Below are 15,348 nucleotides of genomic sequence, written 5' to 3' on the forward strand. Positions count from 1 at the left end.
GGGTCCCGGAATCAAGCCCAACGTCAGGCTCCCTGCTCAGCAGGGAGACACCTTCTCCCTCTCCCTCTGCCCCTCCTCACTGTCCGTGCTCTTTCTCATCCTCTCTTTCTCAAATAAATAAATAGAATCTTTTTAAAAAAATGAAGCATTAGAGGTGCTTGGGTGGCTCAGGGGGTTAAAGCCTCTGCCTTCGGCTCAGGTCCTGATCCCAGGGTCCGGGGATCGAGCCCCGCATCCAGCTCTCTGCTCAGTGGGGAGCCTGTTCCCCACCCCGCTGCCTGCCTCTCTGCTTACTTGTGATCTCTCTCTCTGTCAAATAAATAAATAAAATCTTTAAAGAAATGAAGCATTAGATAAGATTTCAGAATACATATTCTTATTTTTCAAATATTAACTTTATGTTATGTGTGAAGAATGTGTCACAATAGTAGGCACCTAACAGGCAGGTGATACGCTACTCAGTTGCTGCTATCATTAATATTATTACTGGTGGTGGTGGTGGTCTTGTCATTGTCAAGAAATGGGAAAGGAAGAAAAAAAAAAAGAAACGGGAGAGGAGACATTCTTCTTTGGACAATTAGAATACTAGTAACATGGAGAGCTTGCTAACTGTCAGGTAAGTACTCTATTGTCCTCATTTTTAAGAGAGCTGAGGCCTAGAGAATTTAAGGAACTTGCCCAAGGGGAAAGAAAAAGGAGATGGCAAAGACAGGAGTAGAATCTAACCAGTTTGGCTATAGCAACAGCTCTCTTAGGCTATCTTAATCACCAAGACTATCCAGCTGTTTAAACCCCTACAATAGCAACCTAATTGGGTAAATGGATACTCTGTAAAATACTATTACTAAATTGCCAAGCCAAACCAAATCACACCAAACCAAACTAAACCAAAACAACCCATAGATTTCTATGTTAGCTGATCTGTCCTTGTCTCTATATGTCATGGCTGCAAGACAAGACTTAAAAGGAGTTTTAGCTTAAGACATGTGGCTAATAGGCACAAAGCCAAGCAACAATTTTAAAAAGTCAAAATAAAATAAAATTACCCCTCCCCTCAATAAATCTCAGTGTATTAGATGAAAGGGAGAGATAAACAAAGGGTAACTTATTTAACAAATAATAACTAAATACCCACATATAGGGGAGAAAGCATGGGACGCCCTTGAACTCCAAAGCACCTGATGGATGGACTGCATGTCCCCTGATTTTGAGAACTCTCTTCTTCATACCCTTTTCTACCCATTGCTTCCAACATTGGCAGACTCAGTCATGTTTCATTAATCCATTATGTGGCAAGTCGAGAAATCAAAAATAGTCTTATCAACTCCCTAAAATGTTAGGAATGTTTATATAACTTAGTTTCCTCCAATATTTTCCCTCTGTCTGAAAAGGTTTTTATTTTCTGTTAAGGACAAGAGAAAGTTTCCTAAAACTCCAAATGATAAAAAGAAAGGATGAACTTGAGAGTGTATCTTCCTTGATTTTTTTTCTTATGCCAGTTAAAGTAGTAGATTTGAGATATGGCCCAATCTATTACTTTTGAAAAAGTAACACAATTCCATTTCTGTTTCCGTCTTTCATCTTTGGCAGACCACTTAATCTAAGTAGGTAGAAGTAAAAAAAAAAAAGAAATTTCTGACAATAATATTATATGAATTTACTGGAAATTTCAAAACATAATTTTTCTTGTAAAGATAATGTTGTTACAAGCAGAAAAAATACTGGGAAGTATACATAATAATGGGTTAATAATGTTTACCTATTAATGTTGTATTGTTTTTAAACTATCCTTTTTTCAGTGCACCGGGCTGGCTCAGTTGGTAGAACATGACTCTTGATCTCAGGGACCTGAACTTATGTTCCTCATTCCACAGAGCCTTCTTTAATAAATAAATAAATAAATAATAAATAAATAAACTATCTTTTTTTTTTTTTCTATTTTCCAATTTTTAAGGTAGTGAGCAGTATTACAGCAAAGGAAAATATCATATAATGAGTGAGCTAATCCCAACCTGACTATCCTTGAACAAGCAGTGTGAAACATGGGCTTATTACTTTAACAACTAGATTTACCAGATGAACATCCCTCCACCCTTTCCTGGTGCTTCCAGATTCCAGGGAGAACACAATTCATTCCAGTGCTTAGACTGCGAACCTCTCATCAAGATTTGGAGTTTCTACTACTATTTTCTACCATAATTACTCTAAACTATTTTCCCCAAGTTATGATATACGTGTATTGGCCCAACCATCGCCTTCAACAAGTTCCTCTTTTGACCAAGAATAAATATTTTCAAGGTGCTACACTTGGGCTATTTGTAAACACTGACTTTCTGGGCACCTGGGTGCCTCATCTGTCTTCAGCTCAGGTCATGATCCCAGGATCCTGGGATCGAGCCCTGCATTGGGCTCTCTGCTCACTGGGAAGCCCGATTCTCCCTCTCCCACTCCCCTTGCTTGTATTCCCTCTCTCACTGTCTCTCTCTCTGTGTCAAATAAATAAGTGGAATCTTAAAAAAAAAAAAAAAAAAGTTGGGGTGCCTGGGTGGCTCAGTGGGTTAAGGCCTCTGCCTTCGGCTCAGGTCATGATCCCAGGGTCGAGCCCCACATCGGACTCTCTGCTCAGCGGGGAGCCTGCTTCCCTTTCTCTCTCTCTCTCTCTGCCTGCCTCTCTGACTACTTGTGATCTCTATCAAATAAATAAATAAAATCTTAAAAAAAAAAAGTTGACTTTTACTTATTTATCTATTTAGAGAGGAAGAGGGAGTAAGGAGGAGCAGAGGGAGAGGGAGAGAGAAAATCCCAAGCAGGCTACATGCCCAGTGCAGAGCCTGACACAGGGCTTGCTCTCACAACCCTGACATTATGGCCTGAGTCAAAATTAAGAGTCAGACGCCCAGCCTCCTGAGCCACACGGGCACTCCTAAAAGTTGACTTTTAATACCAACCATCTGGAGAAGATAAACATTAACTTTAAAATATATAGGGAAAAAAGGATCAGTTACTGACAAGAAAGAATAAGGAAAATACCGATAAAAAAAAAAATCGTGTACATGCTAAAATAAAATCTCAGGTACTACTTCAGGGTTAGTCTAGTTTTAACAGCAAGATTGGCTATGGAGAAGATACACAGAGATATATATTTTTAAAGTAATAATTCATTTTAAAAATATTTCAGGTTTGTATTTCCAAGCACTGTCTACTGAAAAGTCTGAGAGGCAATGACAATTCAATAACAATAAGCACTTCCTAGTACCCTGATTGTGGTTTTCTACTGCCATTCCCCACTAAAAAGAATCAAAGCTGGGCGCCTGGGTGGCTCAGTGGGTTAAGCCGCTGCCTTTGGCTCAGGTCATGATCTCAGGGTCATGGGATCGAGTCCCGCATCGGGCTCTCTCCTCAGGAGGGCCTGCTTCCCTCTCTCTCTCTCTGTCTGCCTGCCTCTCCATCTACTTGTGATTTCTCTCTGTCAAATAAATAAATAAAATCTTAAAAAAAAAAAAAAAGAATCAAAGCTCCTTGAAATTACAGCCAATTCCAGGTCTCGGGCAGGAAATACACTTGAACAGAGAGCAAAGAAGCTATCAGTGGGTAATGGATCATGTCAAAAGACATGAGTCAATATGAAATGTTCCCATAGGCCAAAGACGAAATAAAAGAAAAAATGCAATGCAGTGAGACATATCTAAAATACGAAAACTCACAAATTAATTTTGCTACTCAAGGAAAAAAGAGAGAACTTGGAAAACAAAACAAAAACCAAAAAATCCCCAAAGCATCTACTTGAATGCTGCTAAGAAAAAAGGGAAGAGGGAAATACTTATTTTGCTCTTCCTGTACTTCAGAGGAACCAAACAGTCCTGGTTATTTAGAGTTTTAATACTTTTAATAAAGATTTTCAGCTAATAAATGGGAAAAGAATGACAGAATTAGAAAATTACCAGTTTGCAATGCTTAATGCAAAATTCATTTAGGTAAGGATAATAGGTGGGGGAGCTTTATAATACAGGGATCAGGCTGACATCTCCTGAATCCCCAGCTACAATTTAGCATCAATAATAGTAAAGCAATGAGACACCAATGAGCCTCCCCATTAGAGACAATAGGAAGTATTTCTGCTGATTTGAATAGAGCCACATCCCCACAGCTAACTTCCATTTATAAGATGGAGAAACAAGTAAAGAAACAAGCAAGCTCAGAATAGGGACAGGTAGAAAGAGCAATTGATCTAGTTTCTGCAACAAGCCAGGGCTATCTGGTTTGTAAATTTGGAACTAAGGGGACACCTAAGTGACTCAATGGATTAAACGTCTGCCTTCAGCTCAGGTCATGATCCCAGCTTCTTGGAATCGAGTCCTGCATCAGGCTCCTTGCCTGATGTGGACAGCCTGCTTCTCCCTCTCCCTCTCCCTCTCTGCCCACTACTCCCTCTGCTTGTGCTCTCTCTCTCAAGTAAATAAATAAAATCCTTTAAAAAATAAATTTGGAACTAGGATTTAAGTTTAGACGAAAAAGTCCTTGTTTTTTCCCCCACTAAGACATGCTATTTGATGTAGAAACAGGGTGAGCATGAAGATTATACATTCTGTTTGTGGTGTGTGTATATAGTTGGTTTTGGTTTGAGGGTTTTATTGCTAAGGCCCAATTTATTGTCTGTGTGCCAGACATAATACTAAAAAAGACAACCTCATGTCATTTTCAATTTTCTGTCACCCTTTACTCTATAGATATTGTTACTTACTCTCCAAACTTTACGTCATCTATCCCGCCAAGGAACATTTATAGAAATCCTACAGTTGAAGTGGGTAAGCACAGAGGCTATAGAGTCAGATGACTTTATTTCAAATCCTATACCTATGACCCATATGATATTAGGCAAGTTACTCAGTCTCTCATCTGTAAAATAGAGTAATACAGCCAATATCATAGATTTTTATAAGAATACATAAGATTTAATGCATATACAACATTTTTAAAATAGTGCCTGGCACAGAATAAATGTGAAAAAAGGAGTAGTCATAGGGCCGCTTGGGTGGCTCAGTCGGTTACATTTCTGACGCTTGATTTTGGCTCAGTTCACGATCTCATGGTCCTGAGATGGAGCCCTACTTTGGGCTCCACATGCAAGGTGGCATCTGCTTTAGAGTCTCTCTCTCTCTCTGTCCCTGCCCTGACCCATATGTGTGCGAACGCTCAATCTCTCTCTTTCTCTTTCACTCTCAAAATAAATAAATAAAATCTTAAAAAAAAAGTAGTAATAGTTTTTTGTTGTTGTTGTTTTGTTTTTTTTTTTAAAGCATTGTGTTACATTAAAGATACTAAGGAAAGTAAGATGCACATTTCCCCTTGTATGTATTAGGCATTATAATAGATTCTGGGGCATTGTTCTAGGAACAAATGGCCATCAATGTACAAGTTCCAAAAGCTGCTATTTGGTACTATATATGATTTTTTTTATTAAGAAATTTTACAGTCACATATACAAATCATTATTGTCCCTCATAGTTATCAGATTCTTTGTATAAGAAAATTACTTATAGCAATGAATCACTAAATTCTACTCCTAAAACCAATATTACAGTATACGTTAACTAACTAGAATTTAAATGTGAACTTGAAACAAGAAAAAAAAAAAGAAGAAGAAAAAATTACTTGTTACATAGTGTTACTGCTCACACATCTTTTCTCTATTAAAAATATTCACTGGTGCACCTGTGTGGCTCAATCAATCAAAGCATCTGCCTTTGGCTTAGGTCATGATCCCAGAGTCCTGGGATCAAGTCCCACACTGGGCTCCCTGCTCAGTGGGGAGCCTCCTTCTCACTTTGCCTGCTGCTCCCCTGCTCCTGCTTGTGCTCTCTCTCTCAGTTGAATAAATAAAATCTTTTTAAAAAATTCACTGATGAGAGTGATAATGGAAATCAAACATGGTTCTGGCAAGTTCCCACAGTCTATAATCCAAAATTAAAAGCAAGCGTATATACATATAATATATATATTCAATTTTATTTATTTATTTGACACAGAGAGAGAGAGAATGAGAGAGAGCACACAAGCAGGGGGAGTGACAGGCTGAGGCAGAGGGAGAAGCAGGCTCCCTACTGAGCAAGGATCCTGATGTGAGACTTGATCCCAGAACCCTGGGATCACGTCCTGAACCAAAGGCAGATGATTAACTGACTGAGCCACCCAGGAACCCACAAGCATGTATTTTTAAAAAACAAGAATATGTTCACAATTCTCTCTCTTTTGTGCTCTTTTTGCATTTCATTTGTTCTTTGAAATTGACATTTGTTGCACCTGAGTCTATTTAGTTGATTCTAGTGTCTGACTCCTTCATTAGACTGTGAGGGGAAATATTTTGTTTAAAACTAGAATGCATAAAAGAAAAATAATGAATACATTAAGCTTTTTGTGTGTCTTATCTAATTATACATTAAATGAATTTAAAGAGATATTATCTCTTACCATGCACATTCCAAAAAAGCACAAAGCTAATCATGCATTCAAAACAAAACTGTATTATTTCATTTTTATTCATCCTTTTTGCTGAAAATCTTTAGAAAATGCAAATAGATTTAAGACAAAATGTCCAACCTCTTTTAATAGTTCTGTACATTTAAATCCCATTGACTCTTTTTTGACAATTTCTGAAGCCAGAACTATTTTAGGTACTGAAATAAAAACCCAGCCCTACTAACTTTATTCTAAAATTAACCGTTTCTATGAATATACTTATGGCTATGCAATAAGTCTTAAATTGTTATGGAAATAATTACTGAAATATGCCAACTACGTTCATAATAATTATTTAAGAGTGTCATAATTAAAAGATAAAGTACAATACTATTTTTTCTTTGCAACAAAGAGGTACATGTTACTACTGGAAATCTTTACTTTCCTCCTTGAAATACCAGAAATTCTTCTGTAAAATAAACACATCTCATCAGGACTCTCTGGAACTAGTATAATTACCAGAGGCAATCCCTGTGTAAGATCAAAGAAGCAAAACAATAATAGGCAACGTGTGACCTCGACCATGTCACTAGAGACCAATTTTTCAACAGGGAGAAGAGTCAATAATCCAGAACAGAAAACATTAAATAACCAGAAATGCTTCCAAAGTGTGGTTTACCGCATCCATCAAGACTGCCACACTCAGAGTTCAGAGTTTCTCCAGTTTCAGAGAACAAACTTGTAGGGATTTATCACAGCAATTATTCAAATCTGCATAAAACACCAGAGGCAAAAAACCACTTTTCCAAATGCAGAGTAGAATTTCAAAAGATAACCACAATAATTTTCCAAATTTCACAGGATGCTTTAAAAAGTATAATGGGAAGGGCACAGATGATGAAATCTTTTTCATACCAACACTCACCTAATTCTCTTATTTCTGATCCCCACTTAGTTTTCCCAAAAAGTTGTCTGGAAAAGTGAGTTATAAACATTAACCAGATAAATATAATTGGTAATCATACATTGAAGGCTTCTGCAGGCTTTTTGTTTTGTTCTGGCAATATTGGGTCCTTGGATCCAGAAACTGGGCTTGCTGTGGTCTCCTATGTAATGTATTTAGATGACCAATAAGAATTTTAAGGGTGCAAAGTGGGGTAAAGAAATTCCCACTCATAATTACGGTAAAATAGAAGTACATTTAAATTCACCTTTTAAAAAGCACCAAAGATAAAATTATGCCTTAGAATCAGCAAAATCTGACTGTTTTCCCTAGACATGACCACTACCAACCAGCTATGTTCTTTCAAAACTAGAAGAGACTTAGGGACTGAAAAAATATATCTGAATTTTTTAACTTGCAAAATATACATTCTGCTGGTAATTCAGAAAGAAGTAAAAGGACGTTGCTTAGAGGAAAAAGTGCTGCAAATCCAAAGCAAGTGAACACCATGTTCTTACATGGATTTTCTCCTCCTGCTACCTTCATCGTCCACTCTCATCTGCCCCTGTCTTTCCATCTTCTTATCTTATTAACATTGCTAATTGTATTTGTCAGTTTTGCCACAATTTCAATGCTACTTTAACAGCTGTGGGTTTTCTCTAGGCAATTATCAGTCACTACACTTAGGTTTCTAAATTAGTTGTTGAAAGGCACTTTAACCTTGAGAACATGGACACTGAACACACGCACGCATGCTGAGTCTTACATTTATGTATAAGTTGCTTTAAAATGAATGATTATTAAGAGCTTGAAAAAAAATCATACATAAGTGTAATTCACAAATACTATAAATTTACAAATTAGTAAGAAAATGCTTAACAAAGCCTATTATAAACTACTCATCATTTCGTCTTTTCCCGCTACTGTATATATAGTAATATATATTCTCTATGTATTTATACACGTATGGAGGGAATAAACTGGAACATCAAAATCCTGCCAAACTCCTCTAACAGTCCCCCTTTACTACCTCTCTGCCAGGTGACCAATACGTTTCAAAGGTATCCATAATCATGGAAGTGGTACCTTGAGGTCATGGGCTCTGGTAAAGACAGCTCCCGCAACAGACAGATCCTGTCCCCCACCCCCTCTTCCATTTCCCTTCAAAGAGAACAATTATTATACCTGCTTTTCTTATTCTCTATTCTTGACCCTGGCATTGATTTTCTTCTTCCTACTATAAAATGTACAAGAAACACATTTAGGGAGAATGTGTTTATGGTTATTCATCAACTGATACCCACTTCTGTGAAATACAACTAAATTTTTAAAACCTCTCTGGAATCTGGAAACATTATATTTCATGTGCCATTTATTCCCTTTATACATTAAAATAAATTCTAAGGTAACTTTACAGAGTTAACATGCTTTGGTGTTTTTAAAGGTTTGTAATATCCTGTTTGTGGGTCAGTCAAAAGCTTGTTAGAATAATCTTTAAATTAATGCAGGTTCGCTCCTTACCAGTCTCTCCCCCACCCCCCACTTTTGGCTCTGAGGAAAGAAAAGGGTGGTAATTCAACAGTGCAAGATTCTTCACTGAGAGACAAACATTAAAATGATAAACATTTTGGAAAGCAAAGTACACTTCAAACCCTCACTGTTCTTTCAGACCTATATTGACTCTTATAGTCGTTGCCAACATTTGGTAAGGATTATCCTTCCATTAGACAAAAGCAAGCATTCCTTAGATAAATCAGGAGTTTTTGCCATGAGACTCATAAAACCTTTTCACAACACAGATTTTCAAGAGAATCCTTTAAGGTTTTAGGAGGCTGCTCCTTTTACTAAGTAACAAAATACACCCCATGGTGTCTCACTGACCCCACTCAGCTGTCCTTTGACCTCTTCAATTGTTGAAGCCTAACTCCTGGGCCACAGAATTTGCCTCCCATATCAAACAGGGGATGTTGCTAACTCCTAGCACCTGGTGTAACAAAACGCAACCGTTCTCCGCTCTTCTGTCTCCTCCACTCCCTCTCTGATCATTTTCCAGATGTTCCAGGCCCGAATGTTAAGCCAACACTAGGTTCCAGGGTGTGCATGATCACCAAGGCACAAACAGGGACCATGCCAAAGTGGTAATGACCCTCTTGTTCTGTTTGGCCTCAAAAGAATTCAGGGGGAAAAAAAGATCTTTGGCTTCTCATGGAAATGCCATGCTACTCAAACGCGTTGTAACATCCAAAAGGAGACATGCAGTCCCGAGCTATGCCAGACTGAACAATAATTCCATAAAACAGCAGTCCCCAATCTTTAATTCTAAGCAAATTTTAAATTTTCTTTGATGTCAGGAGGGGGGGGAAAAAGCATTATATTCTAAACTAAAAGCCTCGCAAAAATAGAAAAAAAAAAACCCTTTCGTAAATCTTTTAAAATACACACCTCAAGGTAGTGTCATATGATTGATATTTTTATACAGACACTAAATATGGTTTGGGGTTTTTTTGTGTGTGTGTTGTTGTTGTTTTTTTGCAGAGGCCAATAATCTAGATTTCTCTCTTATTAAACAATTTGAAAGATAAAAACCACAGTCAACAATGGGGAATCAAAATCTAAATTCTTATTGTCTTGACTTAGGTGTACAGGAAATATAATACAAAGGCTGTTGCCAAAAAAAAAAATTATTCAGCAATACTGAATAAGCAAAAACTTAATGCTGAATAAGGTTGGTTTTTTTTTCTTTTTTCTTTTTTTCCCTTTCTGGTGGAAAGATGGGGGAGGGGAGAGAAAGCAGAGGGGAGGAAATGGAAGAAGAGCTCATAGAAATATCTGCTTAATTAGTTTAGGAACCAAATATAGTAGTTGTATTTAAATTCTAACTATAACTTCCTAAAACAAATGATCTTGAAAAATGGGAGGGGGGGTGGGTATTATAACTGTACAATACCTTGGTTTATTTATTAACATTTTTGAATCACGGTCATGATTAAGTTGGGCTGTCAACACTTCAGGGAGCCTGTTGTCTAGATTTCACTTGTTTAAAGCTTTTGTGCACCTGCAAAAACATAAAAAAATAAAAGTATATATGTAAAAACATGAATTAGTTTCCAAATGCATCATATTCCAGAAAAAAATAATTTAAGTATCTATAATTCTACAAAAGTTACAATTAGACATGAATTATCAAAGTCTCACATAACTCCATATACATTGTAACTGACAATTACAGGTATTCCTCCTTCTTAAATATTCCCAAAATAATCACTCCTAATTATATATACTCAAAAATAATTTGTTTTTCTTAAGATTTTCCCCCTGCTCTTATCCTACTGAACGTAAGTTGAATAAATCCGTCATGTCTATAGTTTAATAAGTGTTATCATATGCTAACAGCCCTGCTGACTATTTTTATATTTATGAATGAAAATATTGAAAGGTAATTTTCTTATTCTAAGCAGTTTGAATTTTATAATCTCTGATGTTTTGGCCAAATTTTATCTCCTCAAAGAACTATCAAAAATGTAAGACATAAGTAACGTTACTTAAAAGTATTTTTCTACTTTTTGAAACAAATGCTTTAATACTCTCTGAGAAAGAGAGACTGCATGAAGAAAAAAAGAGTTACTGTTTTCTAGCCTTTTGAGTAGTGTAGTTCTAGGAGTAATTAAACTAAATAATTATAATTGCATACAAGTGGTTGAAAATTACAGTGTACATATTATTCCCTCCTTTAAATAGATTATGGTGAATATAAACTATTGGGTTGAAAAATAGGAAATATAGTCATAAAACATCAAGTGAAGTAAGAGCTATTTGTCACTGATTTTTATATGTAACTGAAAAGTGTTTTTGTTCCTTTGTTACTGTGACTAAAAGGAAACCAAAAGGGGACTTTCCTAAGAATATACTCATTTCAATATGCATATTTACAGTACTAAAAATAGTTAAAGTAACATTAACTTTGGCTTTCTAAAGAAATAGTTTTCAGTTTTATTGTCCTTTTATGCCAACTTAGAAGAGAGGAAAGACAGGAAATGACCATTTTTAGATTTTGAAATGAAAGTCTTTATCTTACCTCTCTTACTGTCAGAAGAATGTCTTCAGGCAAAAGAACAGTTAAAAAAGCAAGACCCAGATTTTCCAAAATCATGTATTTCCCACCCACCCACCCACACACAAAAGGACATCTTTTTGTAAGTCAGGAGTCTTGCTGCCAACATCTAAACCCAAGATTACCCCATATGGTCAACAAGGTCAAACTACATTACTGCCAATGAAACTCTATGGCTCCATGAGGACCTTAATGATTTTTAAAAAAGGTCAGTAATCCAATTCCAATAGCTTCAGAGTCTAAAATTGCTAATTTTTGGCCACGTGCTGCACACTTCACCTGCTAGTAATGACATTTTTGTATTTTCTTCTAATTACACTCAAAGCTAAGACCTTTGGCCCTGGGCCACAGACCCCTATTCAGGCTGCACACATTCTCTTAAACGACCTGATCCTTTGTTGTCACTCTTTCTCTTTCATCTATTATTTACACCCATAGAGAAGGAAGAGACTCTACCATTTGTATAACTTAAACCTTCTAATCGTCTTAATTTCTTTGCCTTTCAACCTATGGTCTTTTTCATAGACGAATGCCAGAAAGTTTGACAAAATCATTTTTTTTCAAGCACATCCTCCCTCCTCCCTTTCCTCTTTCCTACTCTCTGCCCAAGATCCTTCCTGATCCTTCTCTTACATGGCCCAGTTCTGCATCAGTCCAAATTTACAAATTTTTACTTTCACCAACAAATGAATTTCTAAATAGAATATAAAATTTCCACCTTGTTCTGACAGATCAATAACAATTCTATTTCTTTCTTTCATCAAAGAGCCCATTAAATTAACTGGAAGTTTACTTAAAATAACTTAAAGGATGCCCCCAGTCTCCCTAAGGCATGAGCATAGATTTTTCAAAATCCCCCTGCAAAAATGTCAAAAAAACTTAAACAGTAAGGATGTTGGTTCTATGGTTAATACTTTTCCAACAACTGAATGTTTATAGTTGCTCAAATGCTTACAAAAAGAAAAGAAGGAAAGAAAAATGAAAATACAAAGGCAAATTTTAAAGACTAGAAAAATTTCAAATCGTTACATTTTAAAAGACTACTAATTCTCAAACAGCAAAATCGTCACATAAAACAATGTATATCATTGTAATTTCTCAGTACTTTCCCCAGACTTTTTTTTTTTTTAAGTCCAAATACATTTTCCAAATGCAAAGCACAGAATTATTTACCATGATGCAGATGTCCCCCTCAGATCACGGTAGCCACCAAAAGACTCTCGTTTCCAAGATGTTTATGAAATGACATATGATCCATCTCTGCTCTCTTTCTCTATTGCTCAGCTTACTCTTAATTTCTAACAGTATTTCCTTGTTGTCTGTCCTCTTTGCAGACCCTGAAACCCCTTGTCTTTTCTTATTTTTACCATTTGCTTCAACCAGCAGTTCACTGGAGACCCATCCATCTTGTAATGCCTAAAGTGACAGATGCTCTCAGGAACCACCACACTGCTGAGTGAACAAAAGATAACATCACCTCTAGGAACTCCGGAGAGAAATACAACTGCAACCTTAAGACAGGGGCTGACTTGACAGACATTGGACCATAAACCTCTTCTAAGCGAAAAAGAAAACAATTGCCACACACACAAAAAAATCTGACACAATCAAAGGCAGAAAAGAGTGATTATTTGTGGATTGCCTTTTCACTAGGCAGCTCACTTTTCCCTCCCAACGCTTTTATATTGGGGCAATTCACTTGCCAAGAGGCAAGAGAAGTTCTTGGGAAAAAAAGCCTTTCTCAAGTATCTTCTTTTATTCAGCAATATTCAAAGTGAATTTGTTCACGTGTGTGTTTCAGTAAAGCGAAGGCTTATGAGAGAGAGCATTCGTGAATTTGATCTGTCTTGTTTGAATAAAGCAGTATCTGGACTCAAAAATGCTGACTCAGTTCTACTGCTGTGAAAGGCATAGGCGTGCTTTGCAAATTAAAAACACATTAGAAATTAAAAAGCAACGTGTGACACAATGTTAACAATATGTGTAGCTCATAAAAATGGCTCACCATTCATTCATCAGACAACTTCCAACTTGAGTGAAAAGGACAGTTAACAAGAGGATTCTGGGAAGGACTACAGATCTCTTTTCTAACAAAGGAAGGGTCATATTAACATCTCCCAGCAACAAACTAATGACAGGGAGGCTGGTAGATACAGGGGACTCTGCCTGATGCCAGCTAGGGTTTGGGTTTTTGTTTTTTAAAGCATCTTATTTAAGCAATAGGTAAATGTAAATTCTAACATTTAATTTTAACTTAATTCTATATATAGAAAAATAGAGTGAAGGAAAATTTTTGAAGAATTGAAAAAACAAAAACTGACTTGGAGGTCACTTCCGAACATTGTGGGATCAATGTCAATTACAGAGATTAACAACTGTTTTTTATAATAGGTATCAAGCAACACAGAGGGCTATCTCTGATGCAGTTAAATACATTACCATTTTGAAACAGGGTAAATGATTCAAATATTTATTTTAAATCTAAAACAAAGAGGGAAATGCTCAAGAAAAGTCCTGTCAACCATATTTCTAAAAAGAATCATAAGCACATACATGGCATTTCTTTAATACAAATATTTGAATTTTCCACTAAAATTTTTGCACAAAAAGACTTTAATTACAATAATTTTTCTTTGAAATCATTAATGACTCTCCTCTCATTCCCATTTTACTAAAAATACATAAAATTGAAGAGATATTTTATTTCATCTCCTATGTTTGAATTATTTGTGGGGTAAAAAACATGTTCAACTTGATAAATCAACGTATCTGTTTCTTAAACATTTTTTTAATGTATCCCTTATTTCCCCAAAAGCTTCAGCGTAGTTGTACAAATAAGATAGTACAAATATTTCAGAATCTCAGAATGTTCTGGTTTTTACTTTAATGCTGACAAAACAGATTGCATACACAATAAATACGTACAACTTCTATAACTCAATGGAAAAAAGATTAATTATAGACTGCTTATCAATATATAAAGGACTTGTTTTGATATGGACTTGATGTTTAACTAGGTAATTTTTTTTTAACAACCCCCACCCTAAGTAATCCCCCCAAAACTACTGATCCAAAAGTACCACATCATTCAACACTCTCTAACTTAGGCATTAATACCAAAAAGAGAGACATGACCTTGAAATGACAATTCCATTGCAGAAGGCTCAAAAAAAAAAAAAAAAGCCCAATTAAATGACCTACTTTCAAACACAATAGGATCGATATGCATGCAGGAAAAGTACACCCCTGTGGAAAGTTCTTATTGCCTGATTGATCAAAAACAAAACAAAACTTTTCTTTTTTTAAGGGCCCCTTCCAGATCACAGTCAGTGCCAGAAATCCACACAGGAAAAAAATCCATCAAAATGAAACCCTAAAAGGGTTTACCCTTCACTATCTTATTTGCACTTCAAAACCCTGTAAGTCCTTCAGTTAAACCCCAGGGCTGAACCATTTCAATAATAAGAGAGGTGGCCAGAGGTGATTTATCTCCCATTTGGCCCCTGGACAGAGCTGTAACGTCTCCGAAGCTTCCCCTCCCTGAGTCAAACCCTCCCCCAAGTCTCAACCTTCATTTGTGCAGCTTTGGATCTGCAACCTTATAAACAACTCCTATGCCCCTTCCAATCAGATGCAAGAATAGTCTGTAACTCAAGATTTGGATACATTTTCTTGGCGATGCTTTCACAAAATGGAATGCTGCTGAGTAATCAGAGCTTTGAAAATACCAGGTTAAATTTCAGGTTCTCTTTATTATAAGTTGGGGAAGAAAAGAAACTTTCTAACTTTATGCTCTCTCTTCTCAGGTATGTTGTTAGCAGAAGTTGTTAAACTTTTT

General features: G+C 36.3%; 1 protein-coding gene across 11 annotated transcripts in view; it reads right to left on the reverse strand.

The window, feature by feature from the left end:
- The window catches only part of GREB1L (GREB1 like retinoic acid receptor coactivator), a 269,790-nt gene that overhangs the window by 137,245 nt on the left and 117,197 nt on the right, over window positions 1-15,348 (reverse strand). For 8 of the 11 annotated variants that reach the window (XM_082698725.1, XM_082698732.1, XM_082698731.1 and 5 more), the window contains one exon: window positions 10,347-10,454. The gene's annotated coding sequence lies outside the window, so the exon portion shown is untranslated. Of the gene's footprint in view, window positions 1-7,381; window positions 7,429-8,584; window positions 8,603-10,346; window positions 10,455-11,474; window positions 11,495-15,348 lie in introns of those variants that run through there. The other 3 variants (XM_082698728.1, XM_082698733.1, XM_082698734.1) reach the window with 3 other exon arrangements.

The sequence above is a fragment of the Mustela nivalis genome (genome assembly GCF_964662115.1).
Source record: "Mustela nivalis genome assembly, chromosome: 14".
In the NCBI taxonomy this organism is placed as follows: domain Eukaryota; kingdom Metazoa; phylum Chordata; class Mammalia; order Carnivora; family Mustelidae; genus Mustela; species Mustela nivalis.